Source organism: Zonotrichia albicollis, chromosome Z (assembly GCF_047830755.1).
Source record: "Zonotrichia albicollis isolate bZonAlb1 chromosome Z, bZonAlb1.hap1, whole genome shotgun sequence".
Classification (NCBI taxonomy): domain Eukaryota; kingdom Metazoa; phylum Chordata; class Aves; order Passeriformes; family Passerellidae; genus Zonotrichia; species Zonotrichia albicollis.
This window is the reverse complement of record NC_133860.1, coordinates 13571338-13596794: the sequence shown is the minus strand read 5'-3', so window position 1 is coordinate 13596794 and position 25457 is coordinate 13571338. Positions and strand designations below refer to the sequence as shown.

Here is a 25457-nt window from a genome sequence, read left to right as displayed (position 1 = left end):
AATAAGCAGCTCTTAAGAAGGCGCAGGCAGCAATCACACTTCCTGCACATCTTTCGTCTTCATTTAGTGTGACATTCCCGTTGTAGCTTGTAAATAAACTGTGGTTATCCCCACTGGGGAGAGGCACAGTTTGATATAATGTCAGCCTGAGCTGAGGCTGAGGAAGCTGAGCCTGCTGTGAAGGGGAGGGTCTCTCAAGCGCCCACATGTGAAATCTGCAGCCTACTCTTACCTTATTAAAAAGTCAACCTGCCAGCATGCAAATGGCAGTGAACAAAAAAGGGATGACATATGGCAAACTCAGGCAGTAGTCAGGGGTAACACCTGTGTATGGAGGAGGCACTTGGGTTGTCAGAGCTGAGGGGCATCTGCGGGGGCACCTGGTGGTCCTCCTTCTCCTTAAAGTAGTGAAGGGCTTTCATAGGACAAGTGATGCATTTTGAAAGCATTTAAAGTGGAAATTATTTACTGTTTTCATCAAAACTAGATTCCTTAGCGTCATTCCACTCAATTTTGTTTTATTTGGATTTGTTCTTTACATAGAGCCCATCTCTGTGGGGTACCTTTGTTTATGGCAATCTGTTCTTCAACAGTGGGTCCTGATTTTTATTTTTGGTGAAAATAATCGGTGTTTATATATTATAACATTTTGCCCTACTGCCCTGGATTTGGAAAGGTACTTTTACCCAGTAAGATCCCAGTTTTGTCCCTTCAAAAATGTGCTGGGTCTCGGTGTCTGTCTGAGAATCATGAAGGTTCATTCTTCTTTCTGACTCTTCCCAGTATATTCATGTCAAATGGTATCAGACCTCATCAGCTTCCCCTAGTAATGGTAGCTAAACCTCCATTAGAATGTTTTAATATTCTGTTTTCTGATGTGACAGAGAACAAGATAAAAAAGCATACCCCCAAACTACCGAGACAGTAATTTGATCTGGTGAGGGCCATCACAGAGGAGCATTTTACGCTGACATTAAAGGCCACAGACAGCTCCCACTTCACTCCAGGAAGGCATCTCCCCTGCAGCTTACAGACAGCTGGATGTCAGATGTTCCCCAAGGTCACTTTTCCAGGGTCTCTGGTCACCCTTGTCCCCACAAAGACACTTGGCCCTTGTTGGGGCACTCAGTGGGGCAGAACCTGTCTGCCTACATTTCCTCCTGGGCATCCAAGCCTGATTGAGAAGACACTCAGTTTTGCTGTGAAGGTTAGGATATGTCCTCCTTTCTTGCAAAATCTTGGCTGAGGAAATGAGCTGTGTGGGTGGCAAGCCCAGAGGACACAGGATTGTGAGCATCATTCAAAGCCAAATCCTGCCTTGGGTCTGCATCACGCCGCACTCTTACTGTTTGCAGTCCCAGGCTCTCTGTTTCCCAAAGATGTCATGCTTTCTATTTTATTTTATTTTAATAGAGGCTTAGTTTCAAATCCATGACTCAGCTGTGCCTGCAGGGAGTTCCCAGCTGAGGCCAGTAGCAGGTGTGTGAAGACATTTGGAAGCAGGACATGCCCCTGAGCTCCCCCTCACACACCACTGCTCTGGGGATGGACCTCAACTACAAAGCATCCCTGACGACAGCTCATGCCAGTTTTACTCACTTGTCTTTATGAAAGCACACTGAGGTGAGAGGGGAAGAGGGAAGAGAGAGAGAGAAAAGTGAGGGGAGCCTCCAAAATCAGGAAGCAATATCCACAAACTGTCTGAAGCATCACACAATTCGTTCCCTGACATTTTTTCCCCAAGTTTGAAAGATACCCTGAGGTGGATTGCCATATCTGCATAGATTCATTTATAAAGGGGAAGCTCTTCTACTGCGCATATCCGTGTTGATTGCCACATTGTTACAGGCACCTGGGGAGTCCATAAAGGAATCAAATAATAAAAAAAAGGTGTAATGTAAAAAATTTACAAACAACAAAAGCCATAATGCATTTCTTGTGAAGTCCTGAAATAAGGATTTCTCACAAAGGAGGCCCAGGAACAAAGCTAACACATGAACACAGCTCTTGGTGCAATAGACAATCCCAGATCTACATACTAATCTAACTACCATCTTTGTTTATATGTGGGTCCTTCCAACCACCTTACCATCATTCCGCTTTATTGCAAACACTGATTATGTAGAGAAGCTTGAAAATCAAACACAGGGCAAGAAACAGGGCTGAAAACTCACCTCATCTCCCCAAAAAAGGGGTGACAACTGCAGACCTTTTCTTAAGAGCAGAGGAATTTCCTCACTGGGAGCTGGAATGCTGTTTGGCTGACACAGGCACAGCCTGCCATCTCTAGAACTGGCATGGTTTGCCAGCTGACATAAACAAGATTTTTCTGGACTGCCTGGCACATGGCAAAGGTGCCACAAACCCTCTGAAAACCTGGTGTTCTTTGTCTCGTGACTGTCACTTGTGACTGGAGATGGCTTTACCTCTGAAATGTGGAACCAGTTCACCTATGTTTCCAACCAAATCTGAAATGTGGAACCCATGCTTCCACCCAAACTTGGAGATACTTTCCTGCTGCAGGGCTGTGCCAGAGCTGCTGAGCTCCTGCTGCTCACAGCTTTCCTACAGAGCAGGATCCACCATGGGTTTGGGATTCCACCTCAAGTGATGACATCTGGAAAGCCCGGCTTCCCTCCCTGGAACTGCCACGCCAGCCACATCCACGCTTTGGCTGACAGCATTTGGGGAGGTGAAAAGAGACTTCAGTGCTTTGTTTTATGATTGTACAAGTTGTCAGCCTTGAGGTTCTTTGACTAACTTCTGCCTTCTCCAGGGACGAACAGTTCTGCTCAAACAATGAGGAATGCCAGTGATGCAAAACCAGAGTCTAAACATCCACGTGAACTCAAAAACAGCAGGACAACTCATGGAAGAAAAATCCATTGAAAACTACTGATACAAAGAATGTACCCCTGACTCTGGAAATCCCTGAGCTGCCAATTGCAGGAAGCCAGGAAAGAAGATTGCCCTTGCAATTTTCCCTCTGTTTTATGACTGACTAGGCTAGGAGATGGGATATGTGTCAGAATAAGTCTTGGTCTGATTGACTATAGTTGTTCTATGTTTTTTCCTGTTTTCCTTGGAAAAAGTGAATCCATGATATTGGGATTCAAGCAAGACTAGTTCCCAGGATGGCAGCGCTGTTTATTGAGACAGGGGGGAGAATTGGAAGTGAAGAAGGTTTTGTTTTTAACCTCTTTCTCCCAACAGTTTCTTAAAGTGCTTAAAGAATATTTGCAGATATAATGCCCATCATTTAGAATACACAAAAGCCATAGAAATATGGGCTTCCCAGAAAAAAATCTGGGCGTTGTTTAGTTTTTTAAATTGTAAACTCAAAAGTCAAATCTCTTTCCTGCTGGAAGTGGAAACCCCCCCCCCCCACTTTTAAAGACTTTCTTTTGATAACAAAGTGCCCTGTTTTACAAGTGGGTCTATTTGCAGCATGTGCCTGTGAAAATGGAAGGTTGCTGCAGGTTTGAAAAAACACTGTTAAACCATTACAGTGTCAACATGCTAATCTGGATTTGGAACAAAATGTGCTTAAAAGACCATCAGACAGACAGAAATTTCTCTCTGTGATCACTCAACTCTATGAATCATTTGCTAAACAGAAATTTAACTAGAGCTAGATAACAACTCCCTCCAAACTCTAGAAAAACCCTTTTTTCTTTAAAAGCCCTCAAAATATTCAGAAAGTTCTTAAACATCAGCTCACAATTACTTTCTTTTAGATACACAAAGATGCTACCAAAACCAGGGAACTGAGCTATTCCCTTCTCTACCCCCACACTCCAGTCTTGATTGATTACAAAAAGCTGAAAAGCAGCTATTGCAAAAAGAAAGGTGGTTTAACTGAGGAAGGTGAGCTGAAAGATGAGCAGATAGAGCTCGAGGTGGTTGGACTGATGTTGGATCAGGGAACTGCACAGACGGAACCTGACTTTTGAAGTCAATAACTAGGTACAGCCTTAGCAGTGTAGACAATTACTAAGATAAGATGCAGTTTTACCAATTGTACATCTGTATGTCAAGCAGAACAAATGAAATCCTTGACAGTCTCTTATAGGATACCAATCCAATTTTAAAGTGAATGGTACAGGGATGAGAGCAATAGACACAGGTTAAGATAAATCTTTCTGTTTTGCTGTACTTTCCCAGATAATTTATTCAGTCATTTTATTTATTTTTTCATCGCATGGAAATCTCTATGCATGCTCCTTTCATAATAAATTTGAGCAAACATTGCTGTAAGAATAGGGATTGACAGGTCAATTCTGTCTTTTGTGATTTTTTGGTTTTTTTCTCTAGGAAACAACATGCAGTTTACTGGTAGTCCAAACCTTTGCTAATTTTGTATTAATTCATGTTAATTTGATATTAATTTCACTGAGGGTATACTCCCTTGAAAGATGCAAATATTAGAGCAGAAGGTTAACATTGCTGCACAGAGTCACAGCACAGATAAGGTCCATGGCTGCAATGCATAGGGATGTTAGAAACAATGAGTTTGTTTCAAACTTTTCTTTTCTGCTGACTTCGAGTGGAGAGAGCTGGGAAAAAAAACTTGCTAGGCTTAGTATCAATAAAATCACTGCAGATTTCATGTGGGAGAAAGTTGTTTCCTGGCTCTGAGTTTACTGTAGCACAAGATATGGTCTAAAAGAAATACCCTAACTTCTAGCCATCACTCCAAGGTCTTCATTAGACACAAACTTTGACAGTGCTGTCAAAACCTTAAATTAATCAGCTGGGATCATGACTGCACTGGTGTAAGGCAACATATTATTTTTTGAAATCTGTAGCTCTGCACCAGTTACTGCCACTGCAGAAAAGGTTGTGTGTTACTGGTGCATAAAAGCTGCTGTGTTCTACCCCAAAGGAACAGTATTTAAAGAGCAATAAGGTGTCATTTTGCACTTTTGCCTCCTGTGACCATTATGTACGTCTAAGAACTTGCTTTTTCACAGCGTCATTTTCTACTTTTTTTTCTCTTAGTGCTTTGAAAAAAAAAAAAAAAAAACAACAACTATGTAACTTCTCCCTGTTCTCTTCAGGAAAAAGTTAATAAGCCCAAAATATTTCAGTAGGAACACAACTGCCTTCCACTTGGATGAAAAACAAGTCCCATTTAGCTTCATCCAGATGAAATGACTTTTCCTTTGGAATTTCCACCTCCCTCTCAACAACCATTAAGTGTCACAGTCATGGAAAACAGAATGGATGCAAGAGGAGGCTGGAGCAATCAACTCAAAATCAGCCACCCTGCGCCAGCTGTGGTCATCTGAGTGACACCAAAGCCTTCTTCTAACATGCTCCTCAAGGAGCTGCACTGAGCAAAGGTAAGGGCATGGACCCTGCTGATTGCAACCATCAGCTGTGGGCTGGAAGCAGTGTCCCAAGTGCCCAATGCTGGAACCTCACTTTAATGTTTAATTTCATGTTTAATTTTTAAAATTTGATTTGATCATTATCATAAACATTAAACAATATTTCCTGTTTAAATATGAATAGGCTGCATTATTTGATTGAAATGAGTGTTCAGATGGCTAATGCGTTTTATTATGGCCATAGAATTTTACTGTTATTTCCCCTCCAGCTGCTGCTGTTGCAGGGAACTCAAAGGGATTCAGTTTTCAATAAGATGGGCTCTATTGGATGGCATGGTGTGGTACACAAGCTTGCCAAGAAGAGTCTTTCCCAGCCTGGGGATACTGCTGCTGGTAGTTTCATACAGCTGATGAGTGGTTGTTATGGTTCAATGTCCACACAGGGACCTCTGAAAGGCTCCTCACCGCCTATCGCCCCCCTACCTCACATCTCTAATTTGCTTTTGGAATGCCAGCTCCCATCTTTGGTTATCCTGCGATAACATCCTCTATCAGCCAGTAATTGAATTTTGCAGACAAGTGTCTCGCTGGTTTCTCCCATGCTGGCCCTTTATGCATGGTAGGAGCTCCTTAAAGAGAGCTGCAATCCCATCTCAGTTTCCTGAAATTTCTCCAGAACTGGTCCCCCTGCACTCACGTTTGACTTTGACAACACTGTGGCCATGTGTGTGTTGAAACTACTTCTCCTCATGCTATGAAACTTTTAGTTTTCTCACCTCCATTTTCTGGTTTTGTTTCTTCTTCTCTGTTACTCATCTTGCATTGTAAAAAGTTTGGAGTTGAGCATGCCTCTGACTGGTCTCTGCCAAGTGTACAGTCCTTCCCCATGACAAGCACTTCTCAGCACTATCTTAATTAGGGTGAGGTGGGAAACAAGAATTCCATTTAGCGGAAAATGTCAAGTTTTCATATATAATTTTTGTTCCGCACCAATGACCTTTAAAATATGGTTGGACTGACATCATCACTCTTCCCCCTTGAACGCCCATGAGCACAGACATCAGGATAACTCAGCAGCAAAGGTAATCTGTGCCATCAGAATACGGGTTACACACTGGAGCACTTGCTGTTGTGCTAAGTCCATCCTGGAACTCAGAAACCTGTGCAATAAAAATTTTATTGAATCCTCTACTTTTGTCTCCAGAGCAGGAATCATGAAAAATTAGCATTTTTGCCTGAAAAATTACCTCAATCAGGGCTAATTATCATGTGGATAATAAGTATTTAAGAAAGTTGCTTTCTAGCACAATGCTTCAATACATCCAGGCCGAATGTTACTGGCAAAGCACAGTGGGTGATGGAACTGGAAATCGGTAGCAGTTCTCTTTGATTAAGAAAAGAAGCATTTACAACTTTGTTAAGATGAAGGTTTAGTCCAGTTAACCCTTTGGAACCATTATAATGAGGAAAAAAGTACTTTCTACAAGATCATTATGAAACTCCATCAGAAAAGATGAACCCACTTCTTGTGTTGGGGAGTAAAATTCTAAGTATTTACAGATGGGAAAAAAACAGTTATAAGTCTTTGAATTCAACATTTCTATTGAATGGAATTTCAGGTATTTAAGGGAGGTATTCTTCTCTGACGTTTGCCATCCAGGAATTTACTTAAGCTGGCCACAGATCTACAGAAAATGTAGGTAGATAGAAATGAAATTCCACAAAGTGATTTATTCTCTTCAGTTTTAGAAGTGAATGAATGACTGTATTGGAAAATGTCTTTTCTTCCTTATTGATTGCTGAGTGAATCTCAAATGAACAGCTGAGAATAAACATCTAATCTTCCAAAGACTGAAGGTGTTGCAGATTAACGTACTCCACCCTCAAATGACTTACCCTAAATATTACAGCAAGAGTAAGACCAATAGGAATAAACTCTCCTTGTTTCCAGACCTGTGTTCTGCTGTCTGAAAAATTATGATCTCTGCAGTTGCAATAATGAGAAAAATCTACAATCTATAACATTTCCAATCAGGTATTTTTTCAGTATCTTGTCTTCGATACCACCACCATTTCTGATTGCTGTGAGGCCTTATAAAATGTATGTATTTTGGTACATCTGAATTTGTTTCTTTCAAAGACAGAAGCAAATTCAAAGTGTGCAGAATGAGGGCAGTAGTGTCAGACAACACAGTGGAGATAACTTGCAGCAATCCAAAATGGAAATTGCTTCTTAGGGTTTGTAGGTATCTGACAATGCAACATATCCCCCCACTGAATATTCAAAAATATTTTGCCTATCCTCATTTTTAGTGGTCTAAGTAACAAGTTACATCTGTTCTCCCTGGAGGCTGACCCACAATCTGAGAAAATTCACAATGAGGACTTTTCTTCATTGGACTTTGTACACATTTTATAAATATTGTTGGACCTGAGGATCTTAAAGGTTTGTCCCAACCTAAATGATCCTATGTTTCTGCAAAATTCCCTTTATTTGAACTTTGCACAAAAATAGGGCTTCTCCTGCTTCCTTGGAGAGTTTAATTGCAGACCTCAAAACTGTCTTATTGCAGAAATTCAAGTGTGCACACACAAGTGTTTGACAGCCGTGGAAATTACACATTGTCCTTATGCAACAGAAGATACTTTCAGCAAAAAGGACAGGTCCTGCTGAGTCTCAGAAGGCACCAGATACTATTAATAAATAGATATGATCTATCACACAAAGGCAGATAGCAGAAAACTCAGAGCTGTGACCCTCTAAAGCGAATATCCACCCATGAATCTGTGTGCTCCCTGAACAACACGTGGTCTCTGTAACAGTGGTTGCAGCACTGAGATGGATTCCTTGCTGCAGCAGGCTGAACCAGAGAAAATCACTGCAAGTCCTCTCCAGCAGCAAGACAGAGTGTGCAGCCCACGTGATTGTGGCGTTCCTGTCTTCTATACCGATATTTACAATATGCATTTACATGGTGCTCCACATTGGCAAAACCAGGCCCTAATTGTATTTGATAATCAAATCTGCTTCTCCACTCAGGTATTGTACAGCTGGCAATTCAGAATGAATATAACAAATAGGTTCAATTTATATATATATATATATATTTATATATATATATATATTTAGTGCTCTCCTTGATTTTCGGCTAAACCCAATGTAAAATACAGCAGGTAAAAAGGATCCAGGAGGCATTCCCAGAGCAAAGATGTTTATATTAATAAAAAATACTGAAAATGGGATTATGTTAATGGAAATCAGTCCCTCTTGCATTCTGAAAATATCTTGTGCTCCATCGTATGAGTGTATTTGAAAAACAGCTGTTTTCTCTCCCTCCTCCCTGCTTTCTGCCTGTGTCTATTACAAGGATTTTAATAGAAAGACATTCAAACTGCAACACTCACCAGCCCATGAGAATTAATGTTTTTTTTCAGTTGCTGGTTACCATATTATTTTGTATAATTGTTGATGTCTGACATCTATATTATCTCATCCAAAAAGCGGTCGGTCTCTCTGTTTCTCTCTCTCTCTCACACACACCCACCCCCCCACCCCAAAATAAGAATAACAACAATTAAAAATTTTAACCCCTTCCCAATCAGACACAATCTTGATGGAAGAAAAACAAAACCGAAAAGAAATAATAATAATAATAATAATAATAATAGTTATAATTTTTTAAAAATAGAAGAGCCCATCTAGCTACTTCCTCTGCCCAGTAAGTGCATGTTGTGGTGGATCAGATAGGCTTGATAGCAGGTGATGGGGGTCGGGGCTTTGCACACACTCTGAAAGGGTTTTGATGATTGCAATTACTCGCCCACGCTTTGACACAGCACACAATGAAAGACTACAATTAGACAACTATTATTCCTAACTGCTGATACCAAAGATGTCCACACAAAGGCAGCTCACTTTGTCACTGCATTATTCACGCTGGAGGTGCATTTGTGTACGTGAATTTGTGAAAGGTGCCCGTTGCTGTTTGTGTTTGTGGCACTGTATAAATTATCTAGATTTATGCACACTGTCTCTGTAAATCTCTCTTTGAGCACACAGTCATGCAGATTGTTCCTCTGCCCCTCTCTGCAGACTTCTGCACATGGAGAGGCAGCTGATCCCCTGGTCTGCACTCAGAGCCCACAGCAGGACTTACATCAGCATTTCTGGGGTTTGGATAAGCCCTGGATGGGTATATGGGAGACAGGAATGTGATTTTTGTCCTGAGCTCATGTCTTTTTCAGTCTCTCTGGTTCACATTTCCCTTGCAGCACTATGTGCTGAATGGTGGCTTCTGGGTTTGGTCTTGTTACCAAGAAGTTTATTTCTTTACTGCAGAAGATTAGGACAGAAGATTTCTAAACTGATTTTAGAACAGAAACTACTCCCTCTGATCAGCAGACACAACCCAATGCTCTTGGCAAAAGCTTTAAGAGGGGAGTGTGGGGACTTCCGCTCAAGTGAGAGCACACTGGCCATTGTATGCCACTGGAGATTTTGGGATATAACTAAATGTGTCGAGTTATTCCAGAATCATCAGTTTCTAAGAACTAATATTAATAATTCTTAATAAAAGAAAGTGATTGTTAGCAAGAATATCTAAAGTCGATTAATCTAATTTGGGCTACAGCAGTCTGACTGGAAAAAAAACAACTAGACAGGGAATTAATTAAGAATAGCTATTCTTTGCTAAATGTACACTATACCCTAATCTGAATGAACATATCTGTGTAGAGAGCCCTTTCAAGAGCCCTTTCGATTTATTTTATCCTCTGGTGAAGGCAATTCTAGTCAAACGTTGCCAAAAGGAGTTAAATCACCAGTGGGACAAGGTTCTGTGCTCTGTGCAGGAGTAGAGCTGCAGGATATGCCAGGGCCAGGTTTAGCCCTTGCTCTTGCCTTAACTGTGTGCACAGCAGTCCTCACTGTGGATACCAGCAAGATGATCACTGCATGACTAATATATTTTTAGATTTATACTGACTAACTGAGGTCATGTGAAATCCCAAAGCAAAAGCAAGTTAGCCACAATTTTACAATCAATCATGTTTTTAATTGATTTACTGCTGCATCATCAGGATGAAAACATCCATTGAGCCCTGAAACACACTCATATCTCCTGACAGTAAACATTTATTCATGGAGGTTCTTGGACTGTGCTGAGAATTCCTTGCAGGAAAGTCAGTCACAATGAAATGAAATGCAAGTGTACCCATTAATGACCAAATCATAAGACATAAAAATAATAAAAAAAAACATCTCTAGGGAATAGCATCATTGTTAATGAAGCAAGTAATCAATAGACTATTGTTTGAAAGTGATGCTTGTTGCATGACTGCTTAGATGGAGACTTGAATAACAGCAGCATCCTGAAAAATGCGTCTTGAAAGTAGATGCTTTGTGAGAGTTGTTTGGGAATCTAGGAAATTTAGGAGGTTTTTTTGCTGATGGCAAAGATTTTCAAGTCTACACATTTTGTCTCCTCAGAATACAGCACCCAACTTTTTCTAGCCCCTAAAATCCAGGTTGGGATTTACCACCAGGAGACAGCAATTTGTGTACCAAAACCAGTGAAGCTGTAGGAAATTGAGACCCTAGGAAGGTGCTCAGATGATCCTCTTGAGCTGATATCTGTGTTTCTGTCAGTCCTTATTGCGCTTAGGAGACTGACCAGGGGAAAGCACAAAAATCAGTGAGCAGCGAGTCATAAAGGGGGATGATGCAAAGAGTTGCAGCAGCTTATGTCACTCCCAGAGTTGAGATGTTTCAGCCAGGGGTTTCTCCTCTCATGGGAAGAGAAGGGACAAGGAGGAGAGGTGGGGTGGAACACCAGTGCCATGTCTCTCCCTTTGTCTGCTTGCCTTGTTGCTGTCCTTTCATCGAGGCTGGTTCTCCCAGGGAGCCAGCTGTGGAGGTTTCCTAACACAAATGCATTTGGCCTGAGTCAAGGCAGTTTCTTGTCAGAAGTCTCTGGGGCATTTTTTGGGGAAGCTGGAGTTGTTAACAGCAAGTCTGGCTTTCCCAGCTTTTGGAATGGTCGCACCAGGTAGCAGGTGACAGGCCTTGTCACTGTTTGTACATGTCAAGTGGGCAGCAAGGGAGACTGAGCCTCAGAGCTCAGGGCCAGGTGGGTGTACTTTGCCTCCTGCCATCTCATGAACTGCCCATGCTTCCTTCATGTCCCCAGCAGGGTTTCCAGCCTCAGACATGCCCGAGACCTCAGAGAGTGGTGACAGCCCTGCTGTGGGCCCCTGGACACGCAGCAGAGTGGGCAGGGGATCTGCAGGGGCTCTTGCAGAAGGATGGAATGCAAATAGGGCACTGGGGGCGCTTGTGCTGGTGAAGCACACGGTATTCCAAAGGGTAGCACATCACACCACTGGTCCTGCTTCCTACACTGGGTGTTTTCCAACAGCTCCCTGCTTTTACAGTGCCAGGAGCAGAGCTTTGTAAATTGTCTGTCTATCCAACTAAAAAGTAGTGCACCATGTTTTTCATTTTTACATGTGAAACACTTGCTCTGAGTGCCTGATCCATGAGAAGGAAGCTTTCCAGGGAAAATTCCCAGGACTCAAGAAATGAGCCTCTGCTGAGAGGAACTTCTCTAGCAAAAATGCTTATCCTAAGAACACAGATCCCGGCTTGGATTCACATCTGGGAGCCACATGTCAGCAAGGGCACTCATTCCTCAATCTGACTGTTCAGGACATTTGTTTTCTTGACTTGGGGAAACCTTTTGGCTTTCCAAGACCTGAGCACAGAAGCTTTGCACAGGAAAAAAAAGGAACTCCCACAGCTGCTTGTGCCTTAGACCTGGAGCAGTTTATGGGCACAACAGCCTGTACCCCAGCATTATACCCGTTCTTTTAGAGATTATGTCCCAGAACTTAAGGCAGGCAGCTCCACTGACTTTGGTGAGATGGCGCAGGACTTAAACTATGTGTGTGTTTAAGCACCTGGCATATGAGACTTTCTCTCTAGTGCACTTCTCTCTCCCCTGGGCTTAATTTCAACTCCTTCCACTTTATAGTCTGTGGCCTCTGCTGTAAATTCAGAGAGCCAGGGAACTAATTTTTAAAAAATATTTTCTGCTTGAAATATTGCAAGTAAAGAGCAGATGAGAATATATATCAGTTAAATGCTTTTTTAAAGGCACATATGACACGACATGACACGACACTGGATTTTAAAATGAAGTACAGTAACAAGGAACCCCCAGCTGGAATTTCCTAAAATATGGCTTTCCTCCTCTGGAACCACTTTTAATTTTAAGTGCTGACTTTCCTGACCCAGAATAAAGTTACAGGCAATGTTTACTAGCCAGCATAGAAGGGAATTGCTCCCTTATTGCATTCCAAGCATTCAAGCCACTGAAAATCAATATAACGAAGGAGGAAAGAAAGAATAAGAGCATACCCCTCCTCTCCCCCCTGCACAGACACATCCATAGAGCTGTCTCTCTCCTCCCCACTATGACAGGTAGTGGCCCTCTCTAACCTTAGAGGCTGGCAGTGAAGAAAGATGAAGTTTGTCACATTGTTCCTGACCAGTAAGTTGTACAGCTAGGTCACCTCCAATTTTTAGCTAGTCAGTCAAGGCTACCTTTCCACGAGCAGTGCACAGCTGCCATTCCCCAACAAATAGTGAAATGATGAGCCCATGTCACGGTGGAGGACACCATCTAAACTCCTGGTATCCCCTTCAGTTTGGAAACATGATGGGAGATGACAGGGATACGAGGTGGGGCTGGTGCGAGGCAGGGATCTCCAGAACAGGTCTCCTTGTGGAGGCAGTGAGGGGCTGACCTCTGGACGTTTCAGAGACACAGGGAGCTGTGAAGGGGTGGAAGGTCATGTCTGAAAACTGCTACTTCAGGGCTGGAGAGAAGAAGCTGATCACTACTTGACACCAGAGCCTGAAGGCAGACAAGATGCTGCAGCAATGATCCAGACGACATCTTCCTGACGTCTTATTTTCTTAGTGCACTTTGGTGCCAAGGTGGGAGGAAGAGGAGAAAAGAGAGGGAAGGAGGAATGACTCACTTGTGGATTCTGCATCAATTACTAAAGTTTCTGCAGAAAGGCTGCACTGCTCTGAAAAGAGGCTGGATCTTCAGTAACAAGGATACTTTTGATTTCTCTGTGGCATTCAGACTTGTTCATGGCAAAAAGAAACCATCCTGTCTGCAGCTCTGTGTTTTATCTGAGTGCTGCTCTTTCAACACCAAAGCAGAGATCCAGAGCAAAAGTGATGCTCTCTCCTGTCTCTCCATGGCACAAACTGTGTGCTGTGCTCTTTAAGGCAGATTTTGATTGCTGGTGGGGGTCTTAAAATGCTTTTGACCCTGGATGCAGTCAGGGCAGGTGCCTTGTGAGCCACAGGGTTTGCAACACTCCCCTAGCGCTGGAATTTGTCACCTGTGGGAAGGTAACATGAGCGGCTTTGCCATCTCAGTTTTTTGGGTTTTTTTTTTTGTGCCACATAGAGCTTTTCTTCCCCTGGTAATGAAGATATAAAAAGAAGAAAAAAGCAAAACCCTGATTTTCCAGCACTATAAACTGAAGGATGACCAAAGATGAAGCCTCTGCAAGATCAGCAAACTCACCCTTATCCAGAGCATCTCCAATCTACCCTTAAAACACATCCCGGGATGTATCTCTAAATGACACAGCCTCTGCCAGCCCTTGGAGGCCAGAGCCTACAGCCTGACAACTTTATCACCTCCCTCCCTCCTGCTCACTTTCACTCGTCTTTTGGTGCATGGGGTATTCAGGGTGATGGCTAGTGCCAATGTTAATGGGAATAACACTTGGAGGCTGCTGGAGGGAATCAAGGCCTCTGTCTTCCCAAGCCATCACTGCTTTGCAAGCTCTGGCTCTCACCTTTAATGTGGAGTCAGCTTTCTTGGCACATGGAGGATTCACCCTGTGGGATATTTTGCTGACTTTTCTCTTCACCTTGACTCAGACATGCACAATAGAAATAGCAGCTGTGGACTCCTATGGTTTCAGACCCTGCCCTGTTTCAATTAGAGAGACACGTGGGCTTGCAGAGGAGGTTTTCAAGAAGGACGTGTGGATCCTTTTGAGCCTTAACACAGAGAAAAAAAGAGTTGCACTGAGCTGCCTGTTTCTCCTGAGCATCCCCAGGCACCAGCAGTCAGTGTCCTGCTGCCCTCCTCATCTGGTGGGGAGAGCACAGAGTGCGCCCAGAGTGTATCACCACGCCATCACACTGGTCACACTGGCCTCAGCTTTGGGCCCCTCATGACAAGAAAGACATTGAGGTGGTGGAGTGTATTCAGAGAAAGGAACAGAGCTAGTGAGGGGTCTGATAAGCATCTAAAGGGAGCTGGGGGCAGGGAGGCCAGCCTGGAGAGAAGGAGGCTCAGAGGGGGATGTTCGCACTCTCTACAACTCCCTGGCAGGAGAGTGCAGCTGAGTGTGCATCAGCCTGCTCTCCCAGATTACAAGTGACAGGACAGGAGGGAATCAGGCTTAAGCTGCACCAGGGGGGGTCTAGTTTGGATGTTGGAAAAATTCTTCACTGAAGTGGTGGTCTATTGGAATATGAATCCCAATATTACCAGTTAGATTGTGCCTGGGCCAGTCTGACCCTTGCTGCTGAGCCAAAGGCAGCTTCTGTGGTGCTTCACCCCAGAGACACCTTAAGCTTGCCGATGGTTTCAGCTGGGCACTAAACAAGTCCAGGCTTGTTAGGGACTCCGTTTACCTTAGGAAGAAGACTTCAGGTGAAGGTGAAGAGAAAAAAGGAGGGATTCTGCCAGAAGGTTATATGCAGTGGTTTATTCCATGGTTACAGAGGTCTGAATCTTGGGAAGACCTCCAACAGAATTGAGAGGACATGGCGTGCTTCACCTTTTAAGCTCAGGGGGAGGGGAGGGGACAGGTGAGCCACCAACCAGGTGGGGGGGGCAGGGTCTCAAGGGACGAGGGACACCTAGACAGGCCAATGACCTCTGGGCCTGAGGGGCATCCTTTGAATTTGACCAACCACACGACGCCTTTGCTGGAATGTTAAGCCTGATTGACAGGACTCACTCAGCAAGGGGGCGAGGGGGGGGAAGGGAGGGTTTTGGCACACCTGGGTAAGGGACCTGGAAGTTTAAAACACACCGCAACAGTGGTCAGGCATTCAAACAGGCTGCCCAGGGCAATGACGGAATCACCATCCCTAGAAGTGTTCAGAAGGTGTGTGGATGTGGCATTTGGGGACATGGTTTAATGGTGAACATGGTGGTGCTGGGTTAATTGTTTGACTCAATGACCTCAGAGGGTTTTTTCTAACCGTAATGATTCTGTAAAGAGTTACATACTCACAAAATCCTGTTCTCCCAGCAGAAGGTCATGAGAACAATACCAAGGAGTGAAGGGCACTGCTGAGAGAAAGAGGGCTTGAGGAGGCAGAGTGGTTCTCATGTCACCCTCCCCTGGTCCCTGAGGGTCACTTGGTGCAGGCAGGAGGATGGCGGTGATCAGGTAGCTCTGTGAACAGCTTAGGTGAACAGGAGGTGGCCCCTCAGCAGTGGAAGGGAGTCTCCCAGGGCTGCAGGAAAGGAACATTTCCCAATTATCATTTCCCAGCCCAGGTACACTAGAACTCCTGGTGTGGAACTGGGCAGAAGCTGATTTGGCCCCCCAGGCACCTCCTGCAGCTGCAGGAGGTGGGAAATAGGTGGGAGAGCAAAAAATGATGACTGAGTACCCCTTGATGGTCATGCTCACACCTGGAATACTCAGTTTTAGGGTATCCCTGTGTCCTGGACAGTCTCACAGAAGCACCCAGCAAGGTGAATGCACACGGTGACCTAAGGAATAAAACCACTTCCACTGCTTTTCAGAAGTTACTGAACAAGAGTCTTCTCCTGGCCCTGCTCCTCTATCTCCTTACTAGGCTGGAGGGAAATACAATAGATCACCTTCAATATCAGGCACCATCCTTGCCCAGAGCAGGGAGGAAGAGAAAGAGACGATAACCAAAAAGTTGAGGAGAAAGGGTTAGCTAAAAAATAATCTGAAAAATAAAGAGAATTACATTTAGCTATTCTATTCCTTTTTGTCTTTGAAGGATCCATACGAAATTGTTCTAAAAAAAGTCAAGCTAACATCTTGCCTGAGACACTCACCTCCTGGCCCTGGGGAAAGGCTGCGTGCTCTGCAGCCTCCCATGAGGAACCTAACTGGCTACAAGAGTGGAGCCTACTAGAGGCTTGTGACAATGATAGGGCTTAGAAACCCATCAGGATTTTTACAGCAATCTCAAGCTGTTTGAGGCCTTGCCCTCTGCTGTCATGTGCACACTTGAGGTTTTTTTTCTTTCTTGTTCAATAAATCCCTGGTTTTCTAGACCTCAGGAGCATACCAAAGTTTGAAAGTGACCCAAGTTCAAGCTAAAGGCTCAGCAGGAGACAAATAAAGGAACCTAAACTCTATTATTAAACGAGTAAAACCTCACGACATCTTTAGGTCTGACTTATATTTTCTGAGTCCTTGAAATTGCTAATAAACACTGAGAAAATGTCTGGAGCTTTGATCCTCAGAAAATATTTGGGAACGTATTCGGAAATGTACTTGTCAACACTTGAAGACTTTAGAAAATTCTCTGCATTTTCAAGTTGGGGCAGCTTGTATACAGGAAGGGTTTTGCAAAGTCAGGCTGTATTTGGTTTGAGTAGCAAGGCAGTGGGGAGCTGCAGGGCTGCTTTCTGTGATAAGGGGCCAGAAGCTCCCCTATATGTCACAGAGCCAATGCCAGCTCCAAGATGGTCCACGCTGGGCCCCTGTGGTAGCACCTCTGGCATAATTTAAGAGGAAAGGGTGAAAACTGCTGCACAACAGCAAAGTAGCTGGAGCAGAACACTGAGAACGTGTGAGAGCATCCGTGCAGGCAGGCAGGGCAGTGCAGCAGGAGGGGCAGGAGCTGCTCCAGGCTCTGGAGCTCAGATTCCCCTGCAGCCCCTGGAGCAGCCCAGGCTGAGGCAGCTGTGCCCCTGCAGCCTAGGGAGGGCACGGGGGAGCAGAGATCCACCTGCAGCCCTGGGGGAGCCCAGCCTGGAGCAGGGGGTGCCCAAAGGAGGCTGGGACACCGTGGGAAGCTGTGCTGGAGCAGGATCCTGGCAGGAGCTGTGAGTCCTTGGAGGTCCCAGAGTGGAGCGGCCTGTTCCTGAAGGAATGGCCCCATGGGAGAGATCCATGCTGGGACAGGCTGTTCCTGGAAGGGGATCCACATTGCAGCAGTTCATGGAGAACTGCCTTCTGTGGGAGTGACCCCACACCAGACCAGGGTAAGAGTCAGAGTCCAACCCCTGCAGGGGGAGGGAGCAGCAGAGACAACATGCAGTGAACTGGCCACAGTCAGAAATACGGAGTGAAGCGAAGGCCAGGAAGAAAGGAGGGGTGGGGTGAAATTGTTTTAAGATATGACTTTCATTTTGCATTGCCCTCCTCTGATTTGATTGGTCATAAATTAAATAAATTTCCCTGAGTTTAGTCTGTTTTGCCTGTGCTGGTGATCTCTACCCATCCCTATTTGGCCCAGGAGCTTGCTGGTATTTTGGTGGTATTTTTGGAGATATTTTTTCTCTCCTCTGCCCAGCTGAGGACTGGAATGATAGAGTGGCTTGGTTAGCACCTGGTGTCCAGCCTGGGTTAGCCCATGGCACATACTTTTAGATGCATGCATTCTTTTTTCATATCTCTGACATGGAGTTAGTGAGAATGAGAAACAGATGAGTCTCAGGCAGAAAGCAGCATTGAAGTGAGTTTCCCCCAAGGCACAGCTCTCCTTATTGTTATTATTTCATCTGCTGACCAGTGATTAAAAAAGAAAATAATTCTACCACATAGCCTTCAACACAGTTTTGCCTTACAATCCATTTTTTGAAATGACCTAAATAAAATGCATAGTCATGGTCATGCATAACCTTGACCTACAGATATTCAAAATATAGCTCCTACTCAGAATATGCTCCCTGAAGGGTAGGATAAATTTAACCAAACAGTCCTCCTGACTGAATCTCAGCACAGACCAGCACCCTTTTCACTAAAGATATCATAAGGACCACATTGCAAAATAAGCATGGCCAAATGTGAACCCTGAAAGTCCATGAAATGACTTTCAGCCTGCAGAAGTTTTGCACATATTAATTACACTTTAAATCACCTGGCTTAAATAGGAACAGCAGAATTACTTCAAAACTAACTTTGACGTTTTCCTGCTGAGAGCAGGAAGCTATACTCCTGCATGTTCTCCAGACTTTCATTCCAACCAAAATGACACAGTTTCATGAAAACTGAAAAAAGATGTTGAAACCCAGAGAGTGGATTGATGAGCCACAGGTCATGTTATTCCTCCAGACCTAGAGGCTGAGTGCCACAGTCCTGCCTCACTGTCGGCCATGCCTCCCTCCAAATGCCACCCAGGATGTGCCTGGGATGTGAGCTGTGTCTCTGCTGAGCAATTGCATCACTTTCAGAGGAAGCACAAGCATGAGGTGTTTGAAGGTGTCTCTGTCTAAGCAGATTTGCATGACCAGGTCCATCAGCAATCGCTGTCTCTGGCATGCCTGGGTTGTCAGATGCTCTTCAAAGACTTGTGGTGGGCAGTTTCAGCCGCGCATCTTTTCATCTTTTATAGCCACCCTCCTTATGTCGGGGCCATTAGCAATACCTCTGAACTCCCTTTCAATCATGTTTTACGGTGCCTGCTCAGAGCACTGAGGTACCTTTTATGGTTGAGATGACACTTTCATTATAAGCTGCTGTTTTCAGTGGTTTATAACTTTCCCCCAAAATTACCTTTGAGGGTTGAAATTTTCTTACACTTTCTTATTAACAGGCCAGCAGTGAATTTATTTAGAAAGTTGGAAGATAATCTCCACAGGTCTTTTGGAGCTGTCATAACTTCAGGAAAAAAAAAAACCAAACCAACCAAACCAAAACTATTTTTGATCATTAAAAACAAAATGTAGGCATGCACTTTGAACATCCTGTAACACAAAAAAATTGGTGACCACAGGGTCCGTGAGACACCACTTTATTATCATTAAATTTAGGCACCGAGAAAAAATTAAAAACAATGAGAAATTGTAAACCACTCAGATACAATGCAAGCCTAATAGTAAGAGATGGAAAATGTACTTATGTTTATTGGAGGTTGAAGGACCTTTTCTGCTGGCTTCAGCATTTTGAGCTTCCTGAGCTTTGTGCAGCGGGCCTTTACTATAGCATCAATAAATGCCTTTTGAATTCACAAGCTAAATGGTATTTTCCATACAACAAATATATAAGACATGCAACTAAGGTATTTATCCACTGCTCTGAAGGTATTTGCTCACTTTTCACTACATGTGTGTTCCAGATGGTCCTTGATAATGCTTATTGATGCCAATTATTTTCAGACTTTATTTTGGCTGAAGAACAGGAGTAACAGTCTGGGCATATGCTGCTTCCAAATGCGTCTACTTTTCTTTTGAGGGAAAGAAAATGGGTATTGTCTTCTTTCCTTCTCAATGCTTAAATCTGTTCTTGGAATATGTTTGTGTGACAGAGGCTTTCATCTGAAGACCTGAACAACAACAGGATGAGGTTGCTGGAGGAGATGGATACCTGCTTTGATGTATAATGTGAGATAATATAATGATGTGAGATAATCTTCACAACAAACAGGTAGATATTAAAGCTGCTGCAAATCTACCTGGGCTTCTTTTAGGTGTATATCAAGAAGAAAATAAATATGAAGACAGATTTGGTTTGCATTATTCTCTGTGGATCTGCTCCAGTGCTGGCCCCAGCCAGTGGGTCCCTTTCCATTGGCTTTAATGGCTTTCCAGTCAGGCTCTAGGGTCTTGTTTTATGTTCAATGACCCAGTTGTTCATCATGAGGTTTCAGCAATTTCAAAGTAACTGGTGTTATATACAAATGGTTCACCTTTCTCATAAATTCTAGCAGCTCCACCTACAAGAATCCACCAAATTAACAAGAGTCAAGCAGCTCCTGCAAAAGGGGCTGCAAAATCTTGCTTGAAATTTTTAAATGTGCATTAGCCTTCTGTTAGGACCCCCCTGTGCATTTTAACCTGTTCAGGACTGTGTTAACATCTCCTTCAGAATTGCAATACCCTCTCTCTCATATGGCTAAATGCAGAAATCACCACTGAGTCTAAAATTCTAATTCAGGGAACTCTTTAACTATACTCCTTTTGAGCAAAGAACTTAACTACTTTAATTTAATTTGCAAAGCAAGGAAACCTGAACAAACTCTCAAGGAAACACTCACTTAAACATTAGGTAGTTCTGCATGGTCTCAGCATGCCTGATCCAAACTGAACGAAGCAAAAACCCTTGCCCCTTCATCAGAGGTCACAAAAAAGATAATATTTTCTCCTTATAATGTGAGTTACTTCATCCTGCAGTATGACATGCTGTATTTAGCACTGCATTTTAAGCTGCATTGAGCTCAAATGAATACAAATACCCAATGGTCATTCTCTTTATTAAACTGGAGATACACAAAGGACTAATAATCTGGTTGTCTTGTTGTTCAGTCTAATTATAGTAGAGAGTGTGAGGAATCCCATGTGACTCCTAACTTTGGATGAAAACAATTAATCTGCATCTTTCCTTTTTTGGCTTTTATTATTATCATTATTTCAATTAATAAACTTCATAATCCACTGCCACTGTCTACTAAAGCGCACGCCAGAAGAGAAAGGGAAAATGAGATATTCAGCTTTTACACATGATTTCTGCCCTGGTTTCTTGGATAAAATTTGTTTTTTATATCAGGGCAGTGAGCTCAAAATCCTGAAGAAGAATATTAGAACAAAATGCTCAAAAATAATTTGGTAATAGAGGCTGCTGTCAACATTTCTCAAGAGTAGGCCAAGCACAAACCTTGAAGAGGGGCCCTAGGGAATGATTTATACTATGGACTGATACAGTAAATGCAATTTGTTTTAATTAAAGTGATGGCTTATTGCATAATTCACATTGTGCTTGCTGAAATGACCGCACCAGGTAGTTTTGGAGAATCACAAGCTGTTCTCATAAATTCCATTAACTGTAATGCAGCAAATGTTGCAGGAAAAAGAGTTTCATCAAGAAACATAAATGCAACATTCCTCCTTCTCACAAGTTTACACCAAAATTAACTCCACAGAATGTTCTCAGCTCATAGCACCTGTATACTTTGAAGTATAATTTTTTGTTCTCATTCTCTGATACACTTAGCAAAGCTGTAGGTAGGGTCAACATTGAAAATTCCCAGCCAAAGCAGCAGCAGAACAGCCTCGTGCAAAGGAGACAAACTTGACCCAAAGCCCACCCAGCTGATCATGGTCCCTAGAACAGCAGAGGTTGCTGCACTGATATACCACAGCCTACAAAGTACCAATAGGAGTGTGATTTTAAAGAGTAAATTCTGTTTAATTTGGGAAAGGGTGTCCATCACAATCTAAGATGCCTGTGCTCTTGAGTGAACACAGCAAGCTGGTTCACTCCAGCTTTGGCTTTTGCACTCTCAGCTTTAGTAGCTCTCAAAAAACATAATGTAATTGTTGAATCAAGAAGTGAGTAGTGAAGTAATGAAATAGAAATATAATTGAGAAGAATTAAATTTGCCTGGGCTGGCCTCATTTGGTTAGACAATTGGTATTGTCTAACATTTTCAGAGACAATTTTATAATATTTATCTTCTTTTAATGTCATTTCATACTTGCAAGATGAATATCATAGGATTGTTAAGGTTGGAAAAAACCTCTAAGATCATGGAGTCCAACCATTAATCCAGCACTGCAAAGTCTCCACTAAACCATGTTTCTAAGCACCATATCCACCTTTTTTAAAAACATTTCCAGGGATGGTGATTTCACCATGCTTATGGCAGCCTGTTCCAATGCCTGGGCACCCTTTTTTTTCCTAATAGCCAATCTAAACTTCCCTTGGAGCAAATTGAGCCCATTTCCTCTCAACCTGTCACTTGTTGCCTGGAGGAAGTGACTGATTCCCACCTGGCTACACTCTCCTTTCAGGGAGTTGTCAAGGTCTTCCTTGAGCCTCTTTTTCCCCAAACTAAACACCCACAGCTCCCCGAGCTGCTCCTTATCAGACTTGTACTCCAGATCCTTCACCAACTTCATTGCCCTCCTTTGGATACACTCCAGCTCCTATATATAGTATGAATAGAGCTAGAAACAACATGGGGATCTGGAAAAAACAAGGTGCCATTTAGTAGTTAAATATTTACTCTTTCAAATGAATCACATTGCACTTCAGTTACTCCAGTCCCAGAAAACTGAAAAAAAAATCAAGTACTTGAAATGAAAAAAACAACAACAATAAACATCTTACCACATTAGTGAGGTAATTAAAGAAAGAAGGGAAGGAAGGAAAGAGAAAAGATCTCAGATCAGCACTGGAATTCATGATTAGATATATACACTGTATGTATTTCCTCAGTGAAACAATGATAATTGAAGTAGATGTAAAAAGCTGATTCCTAATACCCTGTCATGGATTTAGTTTACTTAATACCAGCTACATAAAACTAATATGTCTATTCTGTTTATGGGCAGCAGCTATAGGTTTATATAGAAATCTCTTTGCAGTCTGTGGATGGGATTTTAATACAAACAGGGTGAGCCAGCAGGGAAGTGAATTTAGAAGGGACCTGCTTGCAGTCCACTGCACGGGTTTGTGGAAGAAAACCAGAGTGGTGGAAGAAAACCAGAGTGGTGGAAGAAAACCAGAGTGGTAGACATTGTACTATCCGAGCAATTCTTGTTGAAACAAACCCTGCTGAAGCTTAGATTTTCACCTTGCAAGGGATGCAGTGGCACTGCCAGTCCAACACCCTCTGGCCATGGTGCTCTGTGGGCACAAGGATGCTCCTGCAGACAGACAGACAGACAGACAGCGCTGACGGATGGACAGCTTGACTTGGACACACCTTTGTGTCTGTGGGAGCAAGAGTGATAGGCTTGCCATGCTTTGTGCTCAGCTTCAGTTTCCTCACATGTGGCTAATGTAACAACCCTCCTCTGTCCTTTCGTGCCTGCCTTGCCTGTTTTGTTCTCTGCTGAAGGACACAGTTCTCTCCTCTGTATCTGGGAAATACCACAACCTTGGGCTGACAAGGGAGAAGAGGCAGATTCAGGTGCAGGTGAATGTCAGCTTATCTTGAGTTGGTGGCTGTGCTCTTTCCTTCCCCTCCCACTCCACTGCCCCTGACGTGGTGTTATCCTTTTGCCTCCTGCTCTTTATTGTGGAGCATCGTAAATATAACAGGGAGCCAAAGCTCAGCTTTGAGCAAAGTTCCTCGCTGCATTATACATGAGTTTGGAAACAAGAGGAGTTTGTTCCGAATCCCACTTAGCCTCATGAACTTTCACAGGTGAATTTCAGGCCTATTTGGCTGGCTAAAGCTGAAGTTTGAATTATTGAAACAACAGGGGGGCGCGTTGGAGCTCCTCTGCCAGGAAGGCTGAGGGAGCCAGCATTTTATTTTCAGCCTTATTAGAACTTCTCTATAGAGAGGAAGTCGATCTTTTCAATTGCTCTTAATCTCCAGAGAAATCTCCCACTGATCCCTAAAATGCCGAACTTGCAATCTTGAAGCAGTTTTTAACCTGCAGTGCTGGAATGTTTCTAATGTTTCCAATACTGTATAAATGCATCTCCCTTTGCCGATTATCCTGCTGTGGCTGGATGCTGCCAGACCCTGCCACGGCGTTAATTTGCACAAGGACAATACTTGTTGTCCACAGACGTCTTGGGGACCACCTGTGACAAACTACACGAAGTTCTAGACCCTGAGATTGCGGGTTCTGGGGTAGGGATGCTGAAGCGCAAACCTGCATAGTTTTGGGTCTTTGGCTGTCAGAAATAAGTGTCTCACCTAACTCTGGGAGTGGGATTCAGCTCCAGGCTGCGCACATCTACTTTGGAAAAACATCTTTGTTTTTGTGCGGCTGTCTCCGCGTTTTGACAGACAGATGAGCCACATGTCCTACAGCAAGGTGTCATGTTTGTCTGCAGAATGCTGTCTGGGCAGGACCCCCTGGACCCAGGCAGGCAGAGGGGCAGGGGGACAAAGGAACCGCGCTCCTGGGGGATGCGAGGGAACTTTCCGTGATGTGGAATAGGATTTCTCTCCTGCCTGAGCGAGGCAGAGGCTCCACTGGGATGAGATGTTCCGCCTGAGGGGATGGAAGTGGGGGAGGAAAGCAAAGGGAAGAATTGTCAGCAGCTAGATCAAAATGAGGTTTGCGAAGACAAAAGACAACATCCCCGTCCGGTAATCTGAAGGCATCGGCTGAGCCTTACCTGCTCCTTTAACGTGCCCTGTTTAAAGACGATGAGCGTGAGATTAACATCCTTTGTTTTCAGATTTTAGCTGCCTCCCTTCCTTAGCCTAGAGTGATTCTTTATCTCAATTGCCAGCTTTGCATGTCATTCAGTTCAACTTAATCGCAAGGATCCACAAATCAAGCGATTTCAGGCTGGGGGCTCTGCCTTACAAAGCCTCCGCACGTCAGCAAATAGGATTTTCGTGCACTTCCTCGTGGACTTAACAAAGACACTTGCTCTCAGTTTGCAGAATTTACAGAGAGCAATTTGGGCATTTCACAGTGCTGTTTGCATGAGGAGCCTTTTGAAGTCAGCGATCTCGGGTGGCCTATATGAGTGAATAGGCATTAGCACTGCATATACAATCGCATCGCGGTTGGAAAGCTCCTAATTTAATGACCGAGCAGTTAAACCAGATTCAGGCTCAAGATCTTCAGCTGATTTGAATAGGTGGAAAATTTTCGCTCTTAAAGGCTATGCGGAGAATTACAGCAACTGAAAATTACACCCTAATACTGGGTTATTAAACTGAGTTATTGTGAAGCATTCACCATGATTGCTGCGAATGTATCGTCAGACCTTCATGCGGAATAGCCAGCACACCTCAGTGGGCATGGTTTATCAGAATGTTCAAATGTGGGAGAAAATCTGAGAACATCCCGGAGTTGGACCCGATTGCCTCCCAGTAATCATCCTACAGTAAGAGTAAGATATGCGAGATATGCAAATTAGTAAGATAAGCAAACCCGAGGACAT

General features: G+C 43.5%; 1 protein-coding gene across 17 annotated transcripts in view; it reads right to left on the bottom strand.

The window, feature by feature from the left end:
* Positions 1-25457, bottom strand: part of CELF4 (CUGBP Elav-like family member 4) — a 713618-nt gene that overhangs the window by 147963 nt on the left and 540198 nt on the right. The gene's annotated exons all lie outside the window — the stretch shown is intronic.